The following is an 11,550-nucleotide window of genomic DNA, read 5'->3' as shown; positions in this document are numbered from 1 at the left end:
ACCAAACCACAAAGTCGTGTTTTTCCGCCAAAACCGCAAAGTCGTGTTTTTCCTCCAAAACCGTAAAATCAAGTTTTCTCGCCAAACCGCAAAGTTATGTTTTCCTGCCAAAACCGTAAAATAAAATTTTCCTGCCAAAACGGCAAAGTCGTGTTTTCCCGCCAAAACCGTGAAATTGAGTTTCCCGCCAAAACCGTAAAATCGAGTTTTCCCACCAAAACCGTAAAACCGAGTTTTTCCACCAAAACCGTAAAATCGAGTTTTCCCGCCAAAATTCCCGCCAAAACCGTGAAATTAAGTTTCCCGCCAAAACCGTAAAATCAAGTTTTCCCGCCAAAACCGCAAAATCGAGTTTTTCCGTCAAAACCGTAAAACTGTGTTTTCTCGACTAAACCGTAAAATCGAGCTTTCCAGCCAAAATAAAGTTTTCCCACCAAACCGCAAAGTTGTGTTTTTCCGCCAAAATCGCAAAGTCGTGTTTTCCCGCCAAAACCGTAAAACTGAGTTTCCCGCCAAAACCGTAAAATCGAGTTTTCCCACCAAAACCACAAAATAGAGTTTTTCCGCCAAAACCGTAAAACTATGTTTTCTCGTCTAAACCGTAAAAAACGAGTTTCCCGCCGGAACCGCAAAAATGAGTTTTCCTGCCAAAACTGTAAAATTGAAATTTTTCGCCAAAACTGCAAAATCAATTTTCCCGCCAAAACGACAAAATTGAGTTTTCCCACCAAAAACGTAAAATTGAGTTTTCCCACCAAAACTGTAAAATCGATTTTCCCATTAAAACCGTAAAATTGAGTTTTCCTGCCAAAACCGTACAATCATGTTTTTCGGTAAAAATTAGGTTTTCCGTCACAACCGCAAAAATTTGTTTTCCCGCCAAAACCACAAAATCGTGTTTTCCCGCCAAAACCGCAATATTGTATTTTCGGCCAAAACCGTAATACTGTGTTTTCTCGCCTAAACCGTAAAATTGTATTTCCTTTAAAACAGAAAATCTTGTTTTCCGTCAAAATGTTAAATATAATTTTTTCACTAAAATCACAAAATTATCTTTCCTGCTAAAATAATAAAATTGTTTCTAACACCAAAACCGTATAATTGTATTTATCAAAAGTCTAAGTATTCTTTTTTATTTCAGCCCCAAAATAATATTTTTACTCAGTAACCATTTAAGCTATAAAATTATTATTCATGGATTAACCATTAAAACCATTAACTCATTAAATTAAATGAGTTATGGATTGACCCAACCCATTTGTCAAATGGATTGGTTAAAACCATAACCCATATAAGCTTAAAACCATTTGGATATGGTTTGGTTTGAGTTGGTTTATCCATTTTTTTTGACATAGTTAAGTTACCGAACTTTATCTAAAAGAATCACTTGTGAAAGGAAAGGTCCTAGTGTGTAGTAGTCGGGATAGTGTGGGGATGGTTGAATCAGTAGGAGCTATTGCAATCACTGAAGTTCTAACATATTCATCAATGTGAACCACTGAAGTTCTAATATATTCATCAATGTTGAACCAGACATTTCCTCTTTATTCATTTTATTTATCATCAAACGACACTACGCCACTATTGAACGTCACCCTTTCTCATTGCTTCGTAGTGTCACCGGGAAGTAAATGATTTCATATTTTGTTCCGGGCTTAGAGCATGATTATCCCTAGAAACTCAGTAGGTTTTTTAATGACTATTTAAGTATTAAATTTTAGTTAAGGAATTTAGCTAAGAATCACCTAATTTTCTTGCTCCAATGGGAGTTTCTAAATAAGAGTTTCTTAAAAGAAAAAAAAAATTAAAGATAGGAATTGAGAAAGAAGAAACACATTAAAGGAGGAAGGATTCAAGAATGAAAAGAAATATTATTGGGAGGTTCTTCATCAATATACACTTCAGTTCTTATACACATAATTTGTACTATATAAATCATACAAAAGAGAAGTATTCTCAACCATTTGGTGATGTAGTTTTATTACCACACAAAAACAATTCTAATACAAGCGTGTCTCAAGAACAGAAGAATCGTTTCAGTTTTTATTACCTCTCGAGCAGCTTGTACCGAGTGTCGTTCAAGTAAAACGACTGAGCCGTCTCCATGATCCATTTCGCCTCCTCGTCAGTGAGTTTGCTTGTGAGCAGAACATCACCTCGGATAAACACCAAGGTGTGTTACAAGCTGTCAAACATACTAGATCATTAAGCATGATATACACAAAACAAAAAACATTGAAAAGAGAACAAGAAAAACAAAAAACATTGAAAATATTGAGAATAAAGAATATGAGAAAGAGAAGATGGCACGAAGGTAGAATTCTAAAGACAATACTTTCATTACAAGATACAAATTTACTACAAGATTGTATTTTAAAGACAATGACACAAGAAAACAACAAACACAAAGCGACTTTGACAACAAGACAACAAACACAACACCACTTCTGTGACTCATAATACACAAGAATACATGACACTTAATACACAAGGATACAAAAGTTTGTGACTGATAATACACTAGCATACAAAACGTGAGTGACGACAATGACACTTCTTCACTAGGCCGATGATACAAAACGTTACTGCTCCCACAGAAGCATACAAAACGTGACTGATACAAAACGTAACCACTTTTATTCCTTTGTCCTGTCCTGCATATCAACCTCAACCACCAATACAGGACTTGCCACAGCAACCTCAACCACCAAAATAGAGAAATAACCACAAACAGCAGACCGTTCAGAAGTACACATGTAAATAGCATTAAAGCCACAAACGCAGACACCATATTTGGGGCGGTTGTGGAATCTCATAGTCATACAGTAACGCATAGAACATTGAAAAGAGCGTGAAAGTGAATTACTTGAATAAGTTTAGGAAATGGATGAGGCATAAGGGTTTGGAACAATGGAGCAACAGTTGAAGAAGGAGGAACATTGATAGCTGCTCGGCAGGCTGATCCCACTTTCTCTTTCTCCTGCCACCACAACAACATTAGGATTCAAATTGGTTAAACCAGCAATCCATGGAAGATGCAATATCCAAATACAAATTCAATTGGCATGAGGACAAAAAAAACCTCAATTGATTTTTACAAATTGCATCAGATGATAGAGATTGAAAGTAGCTGAGATTGGAATGGTTTTAAGTAAGGAACAGAGGTAACCTTTGCCTCGTTCGAGAAGCATCGTTCGATGTAGACGAGTCGCTAGGAGGAACCTTAGCCTCATCTCCGTTGTCTGTCATCTTTCAGCCCTTCTTCGGTACATAAAGTTGGAATCTTTTACGATTTGATTTCACGGCTACGAAGAAGAAGAAGAAGAAGAAGAAGAAGAAGAAGAAGACGACGACGACGGAGAAGACGAGAAAAACAGAAAAAATAAAGAGAGAGAAAAAAAAATTGAAACTTCAGGGTTGTCTGACACGTGTTTTAAAAAACTCACTCTAAATCGGTTCCAAAAGTCTCATATTAAGGATCGATTATTCTCATTTTAGTTATTTTTGATTTAATTAAATCATTGATTTTTGTAAAAACCCAACTTAAGGACCTGTGATAATGATGGTCTTAGAGCCAAGGTCTCTCGATTAATTGAATCGTACAACTAAATTATAACACTCCTCATGCATCTTTCTTTATTCTCGTACTAGTTTAAGCGCGTCTACGAATATTCACATTATTTTTACGTATTATTATTTGTTTAACATATTTTTACATATAATAAAATAAATGAATAAATATATATTGAATAATTAAAAAATTATTAACTGTTACTTGTATAATTAAATTGACACAAATAAATAAATTAAGGAAATCACTTTGTTTATTGACAATTTTGTGGTAAATACATTTAAACAATTATTTTCTCTATTTGTATTGTATGTAATTAAATTTAAATAATATTAACATATATATATAGTATATTTTAATATGACTATCTATTAAATGAAACTTCATAATCATATGATTTTATGATCATTTGTATTTTTTAACAAGTTTTTTAAACCACTAATAACAAAACTTTTAGTGTGAGACTTTAAATATTTATAATAATTTATAATCTTTCTTGAAAATTCACTGAAAATTTTGAAATTAAAATATTAATTTCTCAGTTTCAAAATTTTTAAACCATTGATCATAAAATTTTCAATGTAAAACTTTTAACAGTTTTCGTAATTTATAGTCGTTTTTAAAAATTTTAAATATAACATGTTATTATATGGTTAATATGATTGTTTAATTTATTTTAATAATATAACATTAAATAAAAATAATTGAGGATATGTAAATTGTATCAAATATTTATTATTAAAATCATTTATTCTCAAATATATATTCTATTCAATTTTAGTAATTTCGTAACTTTTATTTTAGGAAAGAATGAAAAACATTAATTGTACATTGTTAATTAATTTATAATTAGTTTAATGAGAAGTATATAATATATGTTTAGTAGACCAACATATTGTTTTAGACATTTTAAGAAGCATTATAGTGATGATATGTGTCATAACTAAAATGTTGCAGTGTTTTTTTTTTTAATATATAGAGAATATATATAGGATATACAACCTATTACTTGATGTGTATATTTACTAATTAGTTACACACCGAGCCAAATTGTCACCAGCTACGGGTTGTCCTTCGACGGGTTTGAGCCATGGCTCACTGAGGAGGATAGCAATAAGCTTTCATGTGAAAAGGTTACAAACTTTATAAACAACCAAACAAGATCAAAGAGGCACTAACAGATATGGTGTAAATGGAAAAAGTATGTTTGGGACTTTGAGTCACTGACATATTGTAATTTAGGTTATCTTCGTCCCTACTCCATTTTTTTTTCTAAAATAGAGTAAAAGTGATTATGGAGTAAAGAATGCTTCAACCCAACCCCATATCTCACTCCATAATGAAGTTTACTCCATAAATGGAGTAATCTATTTTTTTTTTGTTCATCACTCCATTATAGAGTGGGAAATGAAGTAGGATTGGGGCAATTTTATTTCATTTTCACTTTTACTCCATTTTGAAGGAAAAAATGGTGTTTTACATCGGAGATGCTCTTAGGAATTAGGACTGAGTATTAATTGAATCAAAATCACCGAACAGAACCCAACGAAAACTTAATCCTAAATTTCACGCTAAGCAAATCAAATCCGAGTTATGTTCAAGTTCAAACAAGTCAAATTTGGTTAGTATAGCCAATCTCCTTTTAAAAAAAAAATCATTCGAAACTTCACCAATCACCAGGCTATGTTAGAATTTTGGGGATAAGTTTTACAAGATAGGTCTGAGTTTGTTACCCAAAACTTGTAAAAGATAATCCATAGAAGACTAAAACCTGTAGTTTGTGTTTATCAATAATGGTCATTTTTTTTGCTTGAAATTGAATTTTATAGCAATGGGAGACGTAGTTTCGGTTTTCCCGAGCGTGACGCTGAAACTTCACCAGCTGGACGTGATTAATGAGTGTGGCGTACACCCAGGACTAATAACTCATATTTGGCTCCTTAGTGACCTGTAATCATTGATTTTTGTACTTGATCATACATTTTTTTCTAATGAAATCATCATTTCATAGAGTTAGTCAAAAAAGAGAAGGCGTCTAATAACAGAATATCTGCGAGAAAAAGAAAAGCGAGAGGATTTCACAAGAATGTGTAGTGAATATTTTTTAATTTTAATTTTTTGTTACAAAAAAAAAATATTTTTTAATTTCTCAAAAACTCTTTAATTTCACAAGATTGCGGAAGAAGAGGAACTCACGGATCCATCGACACATATACTGTCATATACATATCTATTCATGACGAACTTCTTCAGAATATCAATTTCTAATCAGGAGTCGCTGGAGTATGTTTTTAATTAGTATGTTTTAAATAAGTCACAAAACAATTGTTTATTTTTTGTGATTTATAATGTTAGTTTTTTTTATCACAATGTTGTTAGTTTAGGATTGTTTTTACATTGTTGGTATATGTTGGGTTTTAAATAACACTAGATTTTGGTCAATAATTTTGGTCAATATTTTTTAATTATAATATTAGGTATTTTATATTAAATAATCTAAAATATTAGGTATTTTATATAAAATAATCTAACATATTTTTTATGTATTTTTATAATTTGTATATATTTGTTATGTATTTTTATGTATTTAAGAATATTTTTGGTTACATATTTTTATAATTTTTTAGTATAATCTTGTATCTAACGAAAGAAAATGAAAATCTATAACTACATGTGTTTTGAATTAATGAGTGATTTTTTAAAAGATATGGCAATATAAACAACCAACTAAAATAATAAATTGATCTATTTTTGCGGGCAATATAATAGATCTGGTGTATCAAGACTTTAAACCGGAAATAAATCTGGTGTCATACAATTAAAACAATTTCATATGGTCAAATTTCAATATAAATAAAACGTATGAATATTTATGTTTTTATGGGTGACATCTTGACCCATCATATGAATATGGTCAGTTTCAATATACTGAGGTCTAAAAAAAATATGTACAATTTGCTATTAAATGTTTTCTATGTTAATTGATTTGGAACATGAAATCATAAAAGGAAATATGTATATATATTTCGTGAATAGAATAGGTTAACAGAGGTTATATTAATTGAATTAAAGATATTAGTATTAAAAACTTAATTTTGATTGGTTGAATTTAAAAGTGGGAAAATAACTAAAAATTCTAATAAAAATGGTATGCCATTATAATTAACTTAAAAATTTAAGGGAAAAATATTATTATGGATTTTGTTTTAATAGTATAAATACTAAATTTTTGAAATTGGTCCAATGAAAATTATATTTACTTTCAGCTGAAAATTAATTGAAAACTCTATTGATTTTGTAAATAATTCTATTTATCTCAAATACTATTAGTTAGAGAAGTATAATTAATAATATCTTACATATTTTTTCCGCCACTTTCTTAATATGTGTGAAAAATGTCAAAGTGACACTTATTTAGAAATGGACGGAGTAATATGATTATCCGTTATTAAAATAAATTAACCACGTTTGTGAAATTATTCGAATCTTCCCAAAGATATGCATATATAGAGAATGAATGTAATTTCCCTTTTTATTAAACCGATGCGAATATCTGAAGTATTATGCGATCATATCGAATGTTTTATCATCCTTCTAATAAAATACGATATATACAACACATCTTGGACTCTAAAGTCTGTAACTGTACATAAAATAATAAGCTGTTTATGCGTTCAAAGATAGAAAACGCTTTTACTACAGTTAGAAACTTTGTAGAAAAGTCTGTAAAATATAGATCTCCAGAGACTAGACGATTCCCAGCTATTATTTTCTGTCACATAAACGATATTAATAATATAGAGTATTGTTTTTTTTGTAATCTTGATTTTCTTGGATAAAAAACAACTTGATAACCAGAATTCAAATAGGCTTAAGCAAGAGAAGACGTTATACGACTCTCATTCGCTTACATGTGAATGTCAATTAATTTTACGATTTTCTCCAAATCCAATTAATATTTTCTTTTTGATAAAAAATCCAATTAACATTTTGAGCTAATTAATTATCAAATACCTATCTTATCTTATACAGATAATTAAGTTATCAGTTAAATACTATCAGTGCCCAGAGATCATATAAAAATCAAAAGAAGATGCTAGCAAGGTATAAAAAGAGTATTTGACAAATTCTTGTTCTCGAATAAAATGAAATAAACATGTTTAATGATTGGCGGCCTATAATCTACACAATAAAGTCAAACAAATCTGCATATTAGAGTTAAGAGAATATTATCTAATCTAGTCATTTAGATATCATTCCTTTAATTACCAAACAAAAGATACGACTCCATTCTTCTTCTTCAACCTATTGACTAAAATAGTACTATATTAGAACTTATCCCTAACGCTTAATGTGTAATCTCAATCAAGCATCAAACTTTAGCTGGTATCTTTCATCGATTCAAATATCTATTTCATCGATTCAATTATCTATCTCGAATATTTATTATACAAATAGATTATAATGAAGAGGTGATAATCCTGTCAAAACTTCTATTGATCTCGAGAACAGTTGATTACAAATCCAACGATTTCTTTATTCTTTTTAGGGCAAGACATTCATTAGAAACATAAGCGATTACATGATGGAGTTACAGGATTGCAGTGTAGCCTTTGCAAGCGCATCTGCTGCCCTGTTTTCAGTCCGATAAACATAAGTTTTTTTTTTGAATTATACCGGGGTATTTTGGCCCTACAGAAATGGTCCACACTAGTCATATGTTACTACGTGTTGGTCTCATGTTTCTGGCAGTACCGAAATGATAATTTTCCAGTGACTGGAACACGAACTTTGATGACTTCACCGTATTAAGTTTTTACCCTCAAGTTAATCACCACTGGACCGCAAGTCTTAGTTAAATATAATTAAAGTAGATTATAGAGAAATCACAAGATAAGCTTTGAATGTCATGGAGTATTCGAAAGAGTTCCTTGATTGAGTCTCTTCGGTTGATGACTCTGATAAAAATCTGAGCGTCCAAATATTTCAACTATGTATTTTTCTACAGCACGAAAGTGCCTATAAACATTCAAAAAACAAACTCACTACTAAAGTCGCGTATTTCGGTTATCCACTTTTTGGATAGTAATTTTCCTTTCTTGTTGACATTATTTTTATAAAATTAAATAATAATGAGCAGAAATTAATTATTTGATTTTGGAACCAGATCAAGGACTACCATAGCACCATTAACATACCATGGGAATTAATTAAATATCTTGATGTAATATATAACCTTCACAATCCACAAAGGAAATTACATCAAAAAGGAAGTTCACAAAAAAAAAAGTTACACCCAAATGTCAAAACAAAGTTACGCATATAACTTCACATATGACGTCAACAAAACACACGCATGTACAGAAATACACATGGTGCACAACGCACGTATATGAATTCGAATATGATACAAATACACACATAATATATATATATATATATACTATATGGTATTGACTTCCGTAAAGAAGTAAAATAGGGACCAGTGAGAAGAATCTCTTACATGAGAATATATCTTATCAATAACTAGGATCGGTCCGTCCTACAGACAAGATACACTTTAATTTTGATCTAAGTTATTAACTTTTGTACGATTTTGTGGTTTGTGTTTTAAGTTTGCAATTGTAAGAGATGTGTATGATAATGATTTTTGTCTTTTAAAAAGTTTTAGGTGAGAAACGATTATATGTGATAAGACATATTTTGATTGTTTACAATTATTGTTTATTTGTCCAAAAAAATATTGTTTTTTTTTGTGTGTATGTTATAAGAGTGATTACTCTTTTTTTATTTTGAAAATGGTGATTATTTGAAATTGTATTTCTTATTAAGAATATTATATCCAAAGCGAAAAATGTAGTAAAGAAAAACTAATCAAAATAAGAAAACATTAAATAATGTTTATTGGATGAAAGCTTTCCTTTTTATAGCTATCCACAGACCTGTCGAGAGGGAAGATACATTGCATAACGAATCGTGTTTGGACTGGATTGAAGGAGTCAAGAATATCGTTATTGGCAACGATATGCATTTGTTACGGTGTCGAAGAGAAGATACATATACAAAATGACACGAAGGCTGCTCAATCCAGAGATTCATCATGATCCAGAGTCTCACATAACCCTCCTAAAAACACCATTGTCGATTTAGCTAGTCAGAGACCGAAGAACATTATGAACCCTAGATGCCGAAGATAATTCGTGAAGGATTTTTAACAGCCAAAATAAAGACAGGGCAATCCCAATAATATTAAATGTGAATGTTTGTATAGAAACGAAACCAAACGCAATTAAACTCGAGTAGAGGCTTAGCAACGAAATTGTGATAGTCCAAGTTGAAACCATCAATTTTTAAATGAATCGACGACCTAGCATCACCAGGATTGAAGAAACAATACTCTAATTAACACTAGGGTATAACACATCCGACGGGCGGGTAAGCAATATTCTTGTTCTCTAACAATATTTTTGTTCTTTCCAATTTGGAAATAATATTATTCTCGCTAGCTTATTCTTTTTACTTTATTATATATCATTTGTTCGTCAAACAATCTTCATAAATATGTAATTTCTTTTTATTTCAAAATTTAAGCCACTTTAGTTATATTAAGTAAAATATTTTTTTTTAAACACAAAATTATGGTTTTTTTCTTATTCGTGTACAATTATTTTCTCAATCAATTGGTATTATCATTTTCTGATTTTTCTTAAATTTGATTTAGAAAATTTAGGATAAAAATTGATTCACTGTAATAAATTAAACATCATAAAATTAGCATTTTTAGTTACTTTCTTTTTACAGCAAAAAATTCACAGACTCATGTAGACTCTGTAAACCAAGGTGGTAACTCTGCATCCATGTGTACGACGAAAGACGGTTGTTTCCTAGCACTGTGTACCAAGCGATCTGGCCTTATGTTTTCCGCCCTAGGTACATGAACGATATCTGAGTTGGTGAAGCTTCTTCTCAAAAGTTTAATGTCTTCCTGGTAGCTTACAAGCATTTTTATTTACTATTTAAATATATTTTTTATGTTTCTTTATTTTATGGTCATGTAACCCATGTAATCTAAATACCTGACTATAATTTTATGAGTAAATGCTACTGATTAATTTTTAGAACATAGTGAATTATTTTTAATTTGTTTTATTAAATTTTATATTTGATTTTTTAAACATTAGATGTATTATATCTGTAACTATAATCATTTATAGTTGAAAAGAAAATTTTATTTTGTAATTATGAGATATTTGGGTATTATTAGAAATTATTTTGTACATGAAATATCAGAAAGTAGATTTTTATTGCAATTTGGATTGAATAATTTTTAATAATTTTAACTTTAAAATTTAAAATTTATCTAATGTACAACAATGTTGTTTTATGTTAGGTGGTTATGACCAATGTTATTATAATACATTATTTATATAGATGTAATAAAATAAATGAATATCTTAATTAGATATACATATGAAAGTATTGTTCGTTACTATTTAGTATTTATTTTTTTATTTTATGTTTTCTTATTTTATGATCAAGTAATCTATGTAATCTAATAACCAATTAGAATTTTCAGAATAAATGCTATTGATTAACTTTTAGACAATAGTTTATTTTGTTCTATTAACTTTTGTTGGTTTTAATAATGTTAGATGTATATATATGTTACTAACTTGTTATATATTTAAAATAATTTATTATAATCATTTATAGCTGAAAAGAAAAAAGTTTTATTTTGTAACCATTAGATATTTTGGTATTATTTGAAATTCTTGTATATTAATCTATTAATATAAAGAACAATTTATTCTTTTTTCCTTAGCATCAATGTTGTGTATATCAAGAGTATCATGCTTTTTTTTTAGTTCAAATCAAGAGCATCATGCCTTTTTTTTTTAGTTCAAATCAAGAGCATCATGCCATGCTCGGTGTTTCTCAAATCAAGAGCATCATGCCATGCTCGGTGTTTCTCAAGACAA

The 11,550-nt window shown here is 29.8% G+C and overlaps 1 long non-coding RNA gene across 1 annotated transcript; it reads right to left on the bottom strand.

Annotated features, from left to right (window-relative positions):
• Positions 1 to 2,317: 2,317 nt before the first annotated feature.
• Positions 2,318 to 3,376, bottom strand: LOC106332187. Its single transcript, XR_001268009.1, has 2 exons — positions 3,170 to 3,376; positions 2,318 to 2,980 (listed from the first exon to the last, which is right to left on the bottom strand). It is a non-coding gene; the product is annotated as an uncharacterized LOC106332187 (long non-coding RNA).
• Between the last annotated feature and the right edge of the window lie 8,174 nt (positions 3,377 to 11,550).

The sequence above is a fragment of the Brassica oleracea genome, chromosome C3 (genome assembly GCF_000695525.1).
Source record: "Brassica oleracea var. oleracea cultivar TO1000 chromosome C3, BOL, whole genome shotgun sequence".
NCBI classification, from domain to species: Eukaryota; Viridiplantae; Streptophyta; class Magnoliopsida; order Brassicales; family Brassicaceae; genus Brassica; species Brassica oleracea.
The sequence above is the reverse complement of the archived record's forward strand: the minus strand, read 5'-3'. Positions and strand labels throughout refer to the sequence as shown.